The sequence below is a fragment of the Rhamphochromis longiceps genome, linkage group LG5 (assembly GCF_057381845.1).
Source record: "Rhamphochromis longiceps isolate RC_006_pf linkage group LG5, R_longiceps_female_GT1.1, whole genome shotgun sequence".
NCBI classification, from domain to species: domain Eukaryota; kingdom Metazoa; phylum Chordata; class Actinopteri; order Cichliformes; family Cichlidae; genus Rhamphochromis; species Rhamphochromis longiceps.
In genome coordinates this window covers 9,314,934-9,328,087 of record NC_140561.1, presented here as the reverse complement: position 1 = coordinate 9,328,087, position 13,154 = coordinate 9,314,934, and the positions used below count along the sequence as shown (strand labels likewise).

Below are 13,154 nucleotides of genomic sequence, written 5' to 3'. Positions count from 1 at the left end.
ACACCTGACGTTGGCTAATTGGCTATCAGGAGAGGCTCTGAGAAGAATGGGCATGCTAGTTTCCCACCACTGTAGGCTTCCTGCGGTCTAAAACGTTTGAAAAAAGAAAGAAAAAGCTAAGAAATATGTGGTCTTTTGGGTGACATATCTCGAATAAATATCCAAGGATTTCCTGCTGTTGCTAAGGCAAATAACATCTAGACAATACTGTCAGCCCACACACACACTGAAGTGGTGCTCCTTATTCTCCTCTGTGAATGGCCGCGAGGATGAGGCTTGAAATGTTGTGCAGACGGCCTATTGACGAGCATGTCTGTCCAACAACACACACGGATGAGGCCTCGCCCTTTAAACCCCATCAGCCCTCACAGACACATCTTTAATTCGTTTCAAATATTGGTCCTGCCTCCTCGTCTCTCTCTCGCTGCGCGTCCATGCGAGACGGAGCCCACCGACATTTTCCACTGCGGGATTAGCTGTGTAGCGTGACGGGTCGCTCTGCCTCAGCAGTCCTGAAGGGCTGACCCCGAGGTGTGTGTATGAAGAGGAGACCAGCAGGACACTCCTTAAAGGGCTATTAGATCCTTGCTGCTTATTATGAAGGGGCATGTGACTAAGTTATCTGCCCCCTTTCTCTTGTCATAGGACTATAGGCGGAAAAAAGCCTGTTTTCTGGAAATAATTAATCCTACTTGTTGGCATAATAATTTTGAGGAGTAGACATTGCCGGTGCTTTGAGTGTTTCTGCTGACAGGTGGGCTGCTGGTGATGGAGATGATCATCTTCTCATTTAACTTCCTGGCTGCAGGATCTTTCCATTAAATTACAGCTTATCCACCCTCTCTTGGGAGGAGGATTTGATTCAGGCTAGTCTGTGCACTTGTGTAATTTTGTGCACGGTGTGTGTGTGTGTGTGTGTGTGTGTGCTGATACCTTCAAGTGTTTGGAAGGCTCTATGTCCAGGGTGTATCTCAAAGCAGATCCAAGCCTGGTTACCATGCCTACACATTTCACTGAGAGACACCGCGTTTATCTTAATGAATTCATTTTCAGGCTTCTGTTTGCCGCTGCATTCTCTGTCAGCTGTGTACACACTCTACATAGTTGTGGCACAGAGGCCTTCTCCATTGCTAAATGTGACCTGGGGAGGAAATAGCTTATTGATTCTGTGGGGGGAAACATGATTAAATTGAGTTCCAAGTGGGCGCTTCATCTGAACTTGTCTACAGGAGAGAAGATAGGAATCTAGAAGAGACTGGCTGCTTTTGTCCAGAGTTCGGTCTGCTTTTGTTGTGCTTGAATTAATTATAGGTTTCACTTTACAAATGTGTCTTTTTACAGGCAATTTCCTCAACATTTTCATATAGACTATTTAAAATAACAGATGGATGGGTGGATAATTACATGGTCTATTAAAAAATCCATAAATAAATGTGGATAAAAAAAGATTTGGATGTAAGGGACATGGGGTCATGTAGTAGGATGATAGGCCCAGACTTTTGGGTGTTTTTGACCATAAAGCTTGTCACACCGTGTAACTGCTCACTGCCTCAGCTGCAGGATGTCTGCGGGTGCAGACACAACAGCAAGCTTGACTTGGATGATATCTGCAGGGTAAGCGATGGGGAGCCTACAGCAAACAAACATTTTGGTTTCCAACACCTTGGTTGCACATCACTGAAGAGAAGCGCAGAGCCAGAGCTGTTAACGATCTCTCACTCAGTCACCTACTGAAACCTTTGACTTCTTTTAGATAGATCTTGTTGAATAAAGGTTCTCCTTTCATCATCGTGGCTCCAGCCGAATTATATTTTGGGCTTTTTGGGAGGAGCAAAAGTGCACTGCTGTAAAGAAGGGCGTACCAAACAAGTGCTTTGCAACAGAAAAGAATGAATCATTTTATGTCTGTTATCTTGTTTTCATAATTGCTGGAAGCCAAATTTGTAACTGAAATTAAAATGCAATTAACCACCCAGCCCCAATATAATAAGCTCAACAGTTAATTTGGGGCTACCTACTGTATTATTAGTTAAACATGTTGATTGTTATGACTTTGAAATACACACTGTTGGTATCAACATTGGCTGATAACAGACAAATGTTTTCTTTGCATAGTTACTTTTAGTCTTCTGGTGAATCAAATAAATCTTTCTTATCAAAAACTGACATAACACAATAGATAAATATCAGCCTCTGGCATCAGGAATGTTTTTATTTGCTATAATGCCAATATTGGATTGATAATACAGATACAGTAGATAATAATCTACCTGTGCAACTCCAATAAATATTTATGGTTATTTTCAGGCGCTGTCAAAAGGTGTGGGTTCACCGGAATGAAGTTGTTCTGCAAATACTAATGACTGTTCAATTAATTATTTGAATTAATTGAAACTGTTCGATATTCTTGAAACATAATGTTCAAGAATATTGAACATTATGTTTTGCACTGTTTGTTGTGCTTCCTTCCTTACTGTCTCATGCAGCTAGAGATGGAACAGACGTTGTGCACATTGTGTTCAGTAGGTGTGCTAATCAGGAATAGAGATCCCCTGATCACTGCCATAATCGCAGAGCGCACCATCTGTGATGCTCTGATGGCCGGCAGTCTGGCTGAGAGAGCTGGATAACAGTGTGGTACTGCCCCTCTCTCTCCTGTCCTCTCTGGCCTGCTCTCTGCTCTGCCTTAAATCTCCTGCTGTATGACTTTTCTGTTTTACTTAACTGGAATGACCTGGAACCACTTATCACTGGCTTGCAGACACTTCTTAAGCTATTACAATATAAAAAATGTAGTGCAATTAAAAAAACAACAAAAGTCACAGTATAAGTGAGGCCCCACCTCTGCTATTTAAAAAAAAAAAAAAGAAAAAAAAAAAGAAGATATTTCTTGATCAGTGTCTCTGTAGTGCACCGCTCCAAATAAATCCGCTGTCACCACAGATCTGGAAATAATTGAGTGGGGCCTATTAAAGTGCCACAGATAATGTGGAATAATAAATAAATGTGGGTAATTTCATTGCTGGAATTTTGTCTGTTTTCCATTTGCAGTCACAGGTCGTAAACAGTACCAGTCACATCTTTGGCAATAATGCACGGCGTCTTGCTGAGTTCAAATAGAGTCGCAACTTGTTTGTGACGCCATTCCCAGACTGTGACCTGAGATAAGCACAGAGGCATGTAACCTGCTGCAGTAAGCCGCTACACAATGCATCAACCCAGGAAAACTTTCAATGCATAAGTGATCAGTATGAAGATAGGGGCACCCGTTGCCATGACAACCTATACGAAAACCCATACAAAAAGATGCGCTGGCTGTCACATTGATTCAGAGAATCTGCCGAGAATACAGAAGTTGGTATCAGCCAAAGGCAGGCTGGCCTGCGTCTATCTGGGAGTGCCAGGTTAGAGGCTTATTGACCGTTTTTGACAGACTGACTAACAGACGAGTTTTTGGTAAAATGGGCTGTGGGCCCAAAGTTCAATTAAAAGTCCCGCTCCGTGTGACGCAAGCACATTTGCCAAATGGTGAGAAAAGTGCAAATCGGTCTTCGTGCTTTCTCAGCAATCTGCTTGTCCTTCAGGGATATTGATGTCTCTGCCTTAACTCATTTTTTTCAAAACTCCATTTAGCGCTTCAGCATTTATCATATCCAGTCAGTTGGAAGGTAATTTCTAGGTACCAATAAGCACCTGCTTTGCAAACCCATAGCTATATTTTGAGGTTTTAGTGGGGCTATGAACGGTAAGTGTAACCACCTGCATTTTTCTCCTGCTCTCAGAGCAGCTGATGGAGGAGCGATGTGGTTCTGGTTTTAAATGTTCCTGCTTTCCTCTCTTTCAACCTTGCTCATCAGGCAGCATGTAAAGAGAGCTGCATTTTAAATCTGGAGACATGACACGGCTGTAGTCTTCCATCATGTACTGGTCAGATAGCATTTAGCGATTGCTGTTTGAAGCAGATAAGAGATGAGTCATAGATTAAAGCAGTGGTAAACGCTAACTGCTAGAAAACAGCGGATTATCTAATTTTAAATTCAATTTGTGAATGAGTCCCTCCCTTGTGAAGTGAGAGCGACTGACAAGCGACACATCAGCACGGTGAAGGCAGAAAATAAGCCAGCTATATTTATGAGAGTTTACTGAGTGACTGATGTGCTTACACTTTCTCCTCGGCTTGGTTCACAATGTGAATAAATGTTTGCCTTCTTGCCTCCGTCCAAATCAGTGAATCAACTGAGCTCAAAGTGTGAATGAGCGGCAGAGAGAAAGGGGAAAAGGCTTTCCCCGGGGCAGTGCCCGGGACAATGTCAGGTTTGTCTGGCCCGAGTGCATGAACACTAAGCTTTTCGGAACTGGCAGCTCGCCCCGGTACCTACCCATCTCACACAGCTTCCAGAGCTGCCCAGCCCCGGAGCACTAAGCATTTGTGCAAAGTTCATAAGGCTTCCCTCTGTTTGTGTGGCCATAATGGCAGCTCCATCCTGTTGTAGCTCAAAGAGTGTTAAGGGGCTCTGAGGGCCTGGAGCTGGCGTTGCAAAGGCGTGTGAGTGTTCTCAGTTACTGACTTTGGCTGGCTGCACTCATTATGAAAAGACTAGTGTCCCCCTGTAACCCCCCTCCAAGTGGTAGTTCTGAATCTCAAGCTCCAGCATAAGCATTTCCTTCATCAGGTTTGCATTTTAAAAGCAGTTTGCTGAATAAAGACCTCAAACTAGTTTTAAAAAAACCAAACAACCAAACAAAAAATACCTCTGCCACCTCTGCCACAAAGCAAAGAATGCTCTGGACTAAAATATTCAGTAACTAATGGATGTAAGTGAATGGTAAATGGACTGGTTCTATTCTATTCACTCTACACAACATGTCTCATTCACCCATGCATTTCTTTCTGTGTCCAAGTACTTTATGTATAACATTCATTTAACATGTGCGTAATTTATTTCTTATTTATTTATGTCTTTTTTAAATTGCAACAGGCCAATAAGATACATTAGCTAGTTTCTAGCTTTCCTGTACAAAAAAAATCCCCTGGCCTTAAAGTCTGGTTGGTGGGTCAGCGCAGGCCACTGGACTAGTAATACACATGCACAACCCCTGCTGTATCTGCTCCACCTTATACTTGTATACAATCCTCACGAGTGATAACAACCTTGTCATTAGCGTCATCAAGTTCTGTCAAGCAGCAATGCCTTTACCGTGGTTACGACCTGCATCAGCATAATTCAAGCATGACCCTCCTCCCCCCTTTCATTTTCAAGTCTTTGACTAAGGTCCACACCATACATCATCCAGACTGGGAGTCCTCCCTTCCCCCTTCATGTGTTATGAGAGAGAGAGAGAATGGTTTGGTGGAGGACTCTTATCAACAGTCTCAGCACTCTCTGCACACTATGATTTCCCCAGACGTGTCACCCACCCTCCACTCAAGTCTATCTGTATGGCCGTGAAGTTCCTGTTCACCAGTGAAACAATCAGGTCCACTTGAATTAAAGACAAATTTAAAAAAAAAGAAACCAGTGGCTTTTCTTACTGTGGGGAGATAAGCCATGGGAGCGTGCTTTAAAAGCTCCAACAATGGCTAATGCTGGGCGACAATCTTCAGCAGCATTAACAATTAAGTAGATTGTCGTTGGCTGACAGAAGAAGATTGGAGCAAGAGCAAAGCTCAACAGATTTTCACACAGCGGGTGATCGGCACTCCCACCCTGCTTACTGTTCATATTTTGTTCTTCAGCTGGCCATTGCAAATTAACACATTTTATCGAGCCTTCAGGTGCACACGTCTCTGCTCATGCTGAAGGGAGGTGGAGGGGCGAGATGGAACTTGCATTCCTCAACTCTCCTCTGAATAGCCTTTAGATCAGGCTTTGTGGGAATGATTGTCAGTGGCTTAATGAGTGCATTTGCCAAGCTGGAGGCTTTGGCAACATGTATGACTGCGGCGGCTCTGTGCGTGTTCACCACTGGCTTCTGTGACACAACAGTGGACTGGGCTCAGCACCCTCTGTGTTTTCGTTCTTCTTTTTCTGCCAGACTCAGAGTTTTCCTGTCATGCTTTCTTTTTATTGGGAATGTTATTACCTATAACGGAGTTGTTACCCTTCCCATGGGCACCGGTGCCGAAAATCAAGTGAAAGCTTGTAAGTACCCTAGATAATATAAGGATGTCAGTAAAGCTGTTGCAGCACTTTCAGGTTCATATTCTGGCCTTTCAGTGTGCAGGCTTCTACAAAAGCAAAGGCCATAAAGAAAAAACAACTGCTTTTTAATTCACGTTTTAAAATATTTAAAGGATAAAACAGACGCTGGTGCCTTTGGTTGCCTTCTTGCGTTTTCTAAATATAATACACTGTAGAATTTAGAATCTAATTTAATTTAATTTTAGAATTTAAAATCTCGCCCTATGACAGCTGGGATAGGCTCCAGCGCCCCCCGCGACCCTGAAAAGGATAAGCGGAAGCGAATGGATGGATGGATGAATACACTGTAGATAAAGAGCAGGCGATGTATCGTATGGAGGAAAACCAATCATTACAGTTACTTTTCATTTCAATTCAGTTCTATTTATATAGCACCAATTCACCAAACAGTCGCCTAAAGGTGCTTTATATTGTATAGTAAAATCCCTGCAATAATAAGTCACAATCATTTACTTCCAAAAGATTTTCCCTTGTTTTTTATGCAATAGATTTTGAAATACTAAACCAATGCCAAATCTTCTCTGTGACTAATTACGTTGTGCTACAACTGTCACAAGAAAAATGAAATGTTAAAGAGTAAGTAATTGTTCCTTCTGGTCTCATTTAGTCAGATGTCTAATACATTAATGATTATTATCATAATTATTATGGAACTAAGTGCCCATAGTTTAAGTAATTGGAGACATATTACGTGACAAATTAAAAGTATTGTCTAGATATGTGTGAATTTGGCATTTTATGTCTTTGTAAGGATTGTGTAACAATGTTTCTGTGTAGTTTTTACTATAAATCTAACTTGATCTTATGTTGACTAAATGAAACAACAAAATAGGACTGTGAGACTCGACATAAAAAGTAAAAATAAAAATAATGTGGAATAAAACAGTCATTTTACCCCACTGAATGAATCAAGGCGATTAGGATGACTTTCCTTAAAGGTCATGTTTTTCTGGTGTTCACAGTTCATAGAAGAATGCTCAGGATTTACTCTGCTGACTGGAACAACAAAGATATTGATATATTTGATTCTGTTAAATAGAAGATGTAAGAAATAACCATATCCGTATTTACTCAATGTTTGGATGCTTAAATTGACTTTAGAAGAGTACATCTCCCTCTTTTCTCTCACACACACTCACAAATTAGTGTGCAAACACATACTGTCGTTCCAGATCCTCGCTAAGTGTGTTTAGTCTGACTCACAGTTGGAAACTAGATTGCATTTTGACAGTCTGGATCTACTCTGCAGTGATGAGAAGAGGCAGAGAGACATCATCATGATTTGGCATGAACTGGGACTTTATTTTGTCTCTTGGAGCAGCGTGGATGGTACATTTGGATCACCGTTAAACTGAATCCTGGGCCGGTCTCAGTGTTTGACTGATTTCAGTAAATTAACTGTCACTCCTTGTTGTGGTCATGAAGACCACAGTGGCTAACAAGTCCATGTTCTTAAGGTGGAAGGCTCACCTACATATAGGTGTTTTCACAGTGGTAGCGGCTTAATATGTTTACAACAGACAATCCTTCTGTCAGTGCTCATCTATCCCTGTTTTTAAGCAGCCGTTTTATGACTTGTTATAATTAATGTTTTCTCAGTGGCTTTGAAATAAACTCCAAATGGGCATTTACATCATTCTTGAACTTATAACAGGTGTATGGGGTACATACACTGCACAGCACCACTGACAGCGTAATTAGGCTATTGCCATTTTTCTTTGACATTTCTCTCCGACGTATGGATTTAAAGCAGCAGCATGCAGTGGCAGTACACTCTGTCAGGATAATTTCCAAGGAACTCGCTAAACAAATCCAGACTCTATCCACATTCGTTCTTCTTCCTGTCCTTTGCTTCTTGCCAAGATAAATTTACATCAAACTTGCACGAAGCAATTAAGGTGTTGACTTTTCAGCTGACCTCAAGGTGCATCACTGCAGACCTCACATTAGTTTTATGTACTCATCCACTCATCTACTCAAAGATAGCGTTCTTGGAAGCATCTCGATTTCATCGGTCAAGTGGTTTAAAAGAAGTGTGCCAAAAGCAGGCTGTAATGAAACTGCACTGAATGCTTGGAACTGTTCCCTTTAAAGAAGAAGCTTCCTGTGTCTTGCTTCATGTCTAGATGTTTTGAGGTTGTTGAATTTGTACATTGAGTAAAAAAAAACCTGGAAGCATTTCTTTAAACAACTGGAAACATGTTTTAGCCAATCCCTCATGTAGCTGTTTGAAAGTTGCTGTTGACAGCTGACAGATTAGATTACTTTTTGATTTGCATTTGTAGCTGGAGAGCAGCTAATATAAACACTGAGATTTTGCCTTGTTGAGTTTAAACACTGTAAATCTTTAGACTGCAGTTTTCACCGTTCCATTTGTCACAAGATAAACTCTGTTCGACCCTAATAAGCGACAGAGGGGTGAGGGAGTGGGGCCACACATCCGACAGATGTGTCAAAAAGCTTAGCCAGGGTAACACTGTCCAGATGCTCAGCTCTAGCACGAAACAGGAAATTCAAATGAGGAATTTCAGCAAGCAGAGAGCCTCTCATTTCACAGGCTGAAATGATCACTTGGACTGCATGTGTATGAGACACCTGAAGGGATTAAAAATGGACCGAGTGCAAAAAGATATTTCTGGAAAAAACAGGTTTTCCCAACACCTGTAGGGACATCCGAATTTCTTGGTTGTTGGCAGAAATAAATTGCGCGCAGGGTCTGATGGAGGTAAGGATTTGGGATATGAGAGCCATCGATCATGTCCTGCTGTGGCACAGTTTCATCTGGGGAAATTGCCAGCATCAGTCAGACTACATGAATGAATGTGGAGTGGAGCACAAAATAATACTCCAGTGCCCGCAGTCCAACTTGTGAATTTCATCTCTTTGCCGGGCTACTCAGTGAGGATCACACGCTAATGTGATTATTGTCCTGGGCAAGGGCCACTCCTGTGGGACTTCAAAGAGAGCAGATCAGAGAGAAAATGAAAAAAGCTGTAAGCTGTGATGCAGACAGGTGCAGTGCAAACCTTCCTTTAGCTTTAAACACATTAACAGGTTCAGAGTGAGGACTCTGAAAGCATGGCACATACATCCTGGATGATTTATTACCATGTCATGTGACATACTTTGGCGATCCATCCAAGTGTTTTCATTAGGCATATGAATTATGCAACAGACGATAATTAAAACTCATAATTCAGAGAAGAAATAAGAGTTAGTGGCTACCATATATGACGAGGGTTTGTCTGTACATGTTTCAGTCCTGTTTCTTAATATTACACGTAGACTTGACTGAGACACACTGCTGAAGGGAAAGATGTTGTGTGCTTGTATTTATAAAGAATAGAGCAGAGACATTACTGACAAGATGACAACTTCTAGTGATTGAAGAGCTCTTCAGTTGTTTATGCTCTCTTTTGTTTAATGAACTACAACATACATGCTCATACTTCCAGCTGGTCTCATGATCGTCTTGCTGCAGTTGCAGATTCACTGCAGTGTGTAGTATATCTGCCTCTCTCAGGTAGTGAGAGTTCATGCAGGGTTACGAAGGCCTTTCCTCATTAGTTCATACACAACACAGAGGTCACAAACCCCTCAGCTCATCCGTACACCCACTCTATTTCCTTTACACCTGAGGATCTCTTCTCATTTCTCATCCACAGCCTCTTCCATCCTCATCCTGTCACCACAGCGCTCCCAGTGCTCGCAGCATCCGAAGGCTAGAGATCCCTGAAATATTAATGGTGTGGTAATTGAACAGTCTTGCTTTCTGAAGTGCTGTAAAGCCAGATCTCAATTAGTCAGGCATGTTATCGCTTATTGCTTCCTATACCCATTTATCATCTTGTTTCTGTTTTCTTTTTTCTAATATTTTAATATCAGATGAATTGCATGGTCAAGCTTGTAGAAAACTACTGATAAGGATTATAATTGCCAAAAGGTTAGAATCCTATCTAAATTCAGAGGAGTAAATGGGAAAGACAAAATGTCTAAACACAGGAAAATTAATTTTGACATTAAAAAAAAACTGTTTTATTTTTCCACCCTGATCCAGGCAGCGTGTGTGAAACGGATGCCAAATGAGCAACTGATTGGAGAAAAGAGGAACAAAATGGCTGAAAAACAACTCATTAAACACATCAGAAGCAAAGCAAGTCAATTGCAGCTTAGTGTTAATCAGCTGGTCCATTGTTTTAATTGTTCTTGAATGATCAAATGGGAATCAGAGTGGAGGCATTATCAAGACCATGAGAGGGGCGTGCGGAGCTGCTGTCTTCCCATCGCAGGACTTTAGCATGCAGGATATTTTAATCCAGTCTGACAAGACGAGGATCTGCTTAATCCTATTACAGGCTTGCACATTAGACTACAGTAGACCCACACTTCTCTGCCTGTTGTCTTTGTGTGTGAAAGGAGCAGATGGTGCCAGCTCAAGGGCCTACTGTAGTGAACTTTGTATGGCCCTGCTTGGACCCCACCCTGTTACCAAACAACGTGTTCGCAAGTGTGAAGAATGCTCCCGAAACAACTTGCTAGTGTGGTATTTTTCCTTGAAATACTTCCTTACATTGTCTGATCCTTTTATATGATCTGTTAGTACATGTTTATGGCTTAAAGTTTGGGTGTTAAGCTAGAGCAGATGGCTAAACTATAGGAGTCAAGAAACCGATAGACAGATCCTGCCAGTTGTACTGTGAAGGCGTGCCAGAATTGTTTCCTTAAGTAAAAAGGCTGCGTAGTGATACAGTAAACAGTACAAGAGTGTGAAGAAAAGCAGTAAAGCTCTTGGAATCAACGCCAAGAAGTTAAAAGGCACTGAATTTATTCATGTAAAAATAAGGCCTTAATTTGAACTGACAGTTAATTTGTAAGTCAGTCTTTCAAATGTCTTAAAAATGCTAAAACGTGGGCAGTAGGATTTTAGGATTTTATTAGACATAGCGATTCAGAATTGTAAAATCTTTTTTCATTATGATTTCTTCAGTAATGATGGCAAATAGCAGTTAAATCCCTGCCTGCTCCACTCTGCATTTTGAAGGTACTTAGCCTTAAACTGCTGCTTAAGAGCCTGTTGGTATCTTTGAATGTGATGAAAATGATGTGCATTTATTTTAGCTGAGAACACGTGCTGTGGGTGTACTCACAATGACGTGAAGAAGCACAAATTCAATCAAGGTGTTTATGAAGTATGCTGTATTTTGTGTGAAGTGTAAAATTGGGTACAGTGGAAAATATCGCAGTCCCCACATGTGAACACATTTTTACATGAAAGCCTATATCAGCAAAATTAAATTAGCTCACGAACAAGGATACATGTGTTGTTAGAGTATGTAAAATCTCCCCACTAGATGTCAATAGTCAACTGCATAATCCTGTAGGACAAATAACTCTGGCTGCCGTTCATCTTCAGCTGTTACCTCAGTTTGTGTTCACACCTATTTACTCTGGACAAGGCTGTAAAACCTTTTGAAAGGAGCCTGATACAAACCAGTGAAGCTCACTGTCGTGTGATGAAAGCTATACTGAGGTGAGTCGTTGAGGAACATTTCTGTCAGTAAGCGCTGCTTCTGTTAGCTGCTGTTAACTGGCGTTAGTGTAAGTGTGTTTGATCTAACATTGTTGTACTGACACTTAGTTAATAGTGTCAGTTAATATATTCCATTACAATGTGATGGTGTAATCAAACTTTTTATCAGAGAGAGTATATGATTTTTAGGACACTCAAGCCTACAATTAGCTGGCACGATGTTAATATTAGCACATGTCTAATCTGCATACAATAACCGCCGTATTATTTGGAATAAATAAGCACATTTATGCATGTGTGTTAGAGCCTTTACTGGGAGATGACACTTGAGATGAGGAAGATGAATATTTTTTATTTTTTTCTATTAAATAACTGCAAAAGTGACTGACAACACCTTTAAAACTCAAGCATCAACTAGCTCAACAAATGCAAATGGGTGAACCTAACACAGAATAAATGATGGAGTTTTTGTTTTCTGTTTTTGTTGTTGTGAAGTTGGTCTTACATTTAATTCTGAGAGGCATTAAAAAAGAAGGAACACAGCACATTAGAGCATATAACAGAAAAGCACATCTCTAAAAAAATCTATTTCTCTTTTCACAGTATGAGCTGATAGAACACTTCCCTCAAAACAACAAAGGTTTAATCAACCGACAGAACACACGTCCTTGTAGTCAAAGAGAAAGGAGAGACGAGAGCTTTTTGCAGAGTCTCTCAGGTTCACGGTTACCTTAAGTGTAAAGGACTGTCTGGGAGAAATAAGGTAAATAAGGTGTCTGGGATAAAACGGATGAAGCTACTGTGGCTATTTATGGCCCGGTTTGCATGCTCAGTGAATCAGACTGTTTAAAAATGGGGCTTACAAAGACAGGAACCTAAATTTATAACCTGGAACATTACCACCAAGCACTGCACAGAGAGACAAAGCACAGTCCCAGGCACCAGCAATTAGACTCGCAGGGTTTGGCTGTGGACAGTTGTTCAGGAATTTGTAGACTTTATTTTAGACTCTTACAAGTTGATGGTTGATTGCTGTGTTGTACATCACAATATAAATCAAGAATATAATTAGTAGATCACTTCGAAGTCACAGGCCTTATCCCCACTTTTCTTTGCTAATAAAAAAGGCTGATTTATTTTTAATTGATTAATGTTCCAGTTATACTTTGATTTATTTTTGTAGTCGATGTAATGTCAACAGATAGTAGAAAATTTAAGGAGAGAGCCTTAAAGTTTCACAGGCAGATTCCACTTGGCCCATTTCCCTCCATTTGCCCCCCCTCCACAGCGGAGCTTCTGTCTCGTCTGAGCCTTGGCCGAGGAAGGTTAGGGTTCATACTGGCCTTCCCACAGCGAGCAGCTTTTAACCTTCTGCCAGCTTCATCAATCTCTGGCTGGTGTGATTGCTCTTGAAAGAGGCG

At 41.1% G+C, this 13,154-nt stretch overlaps 1 protein-coding gene across 11 annotated transcripts in view; it reads left to right on the top strand.

Annotated features, from left to right (window-relative positions):
- Positions 1-13,154, top strand: part of chl1b (cell adhesion molecule L1-like b) — a 77,366-nt gene that overhangs the window by 30,124 nt on the left and 34,088 nt on the right. The window contains exon 1 of one of the 11 annotated variants that reach the window (XM_085405654.1): positions 5,917-6,143. The exons of 9 other annotated variants lie outside the window; for them this stretch is intronic. The gene's annotated coding sequence lies outside the window, so the exon portion shown is untranslated. Of the gene's footprint in view, positions 1-5,916; positions 6,144-9,928; positions 9,950-13,154 lie in introns of those variants that run through there. One more of the 11 variants, XM_085405655.1, reaches the window with a different exon arrangement.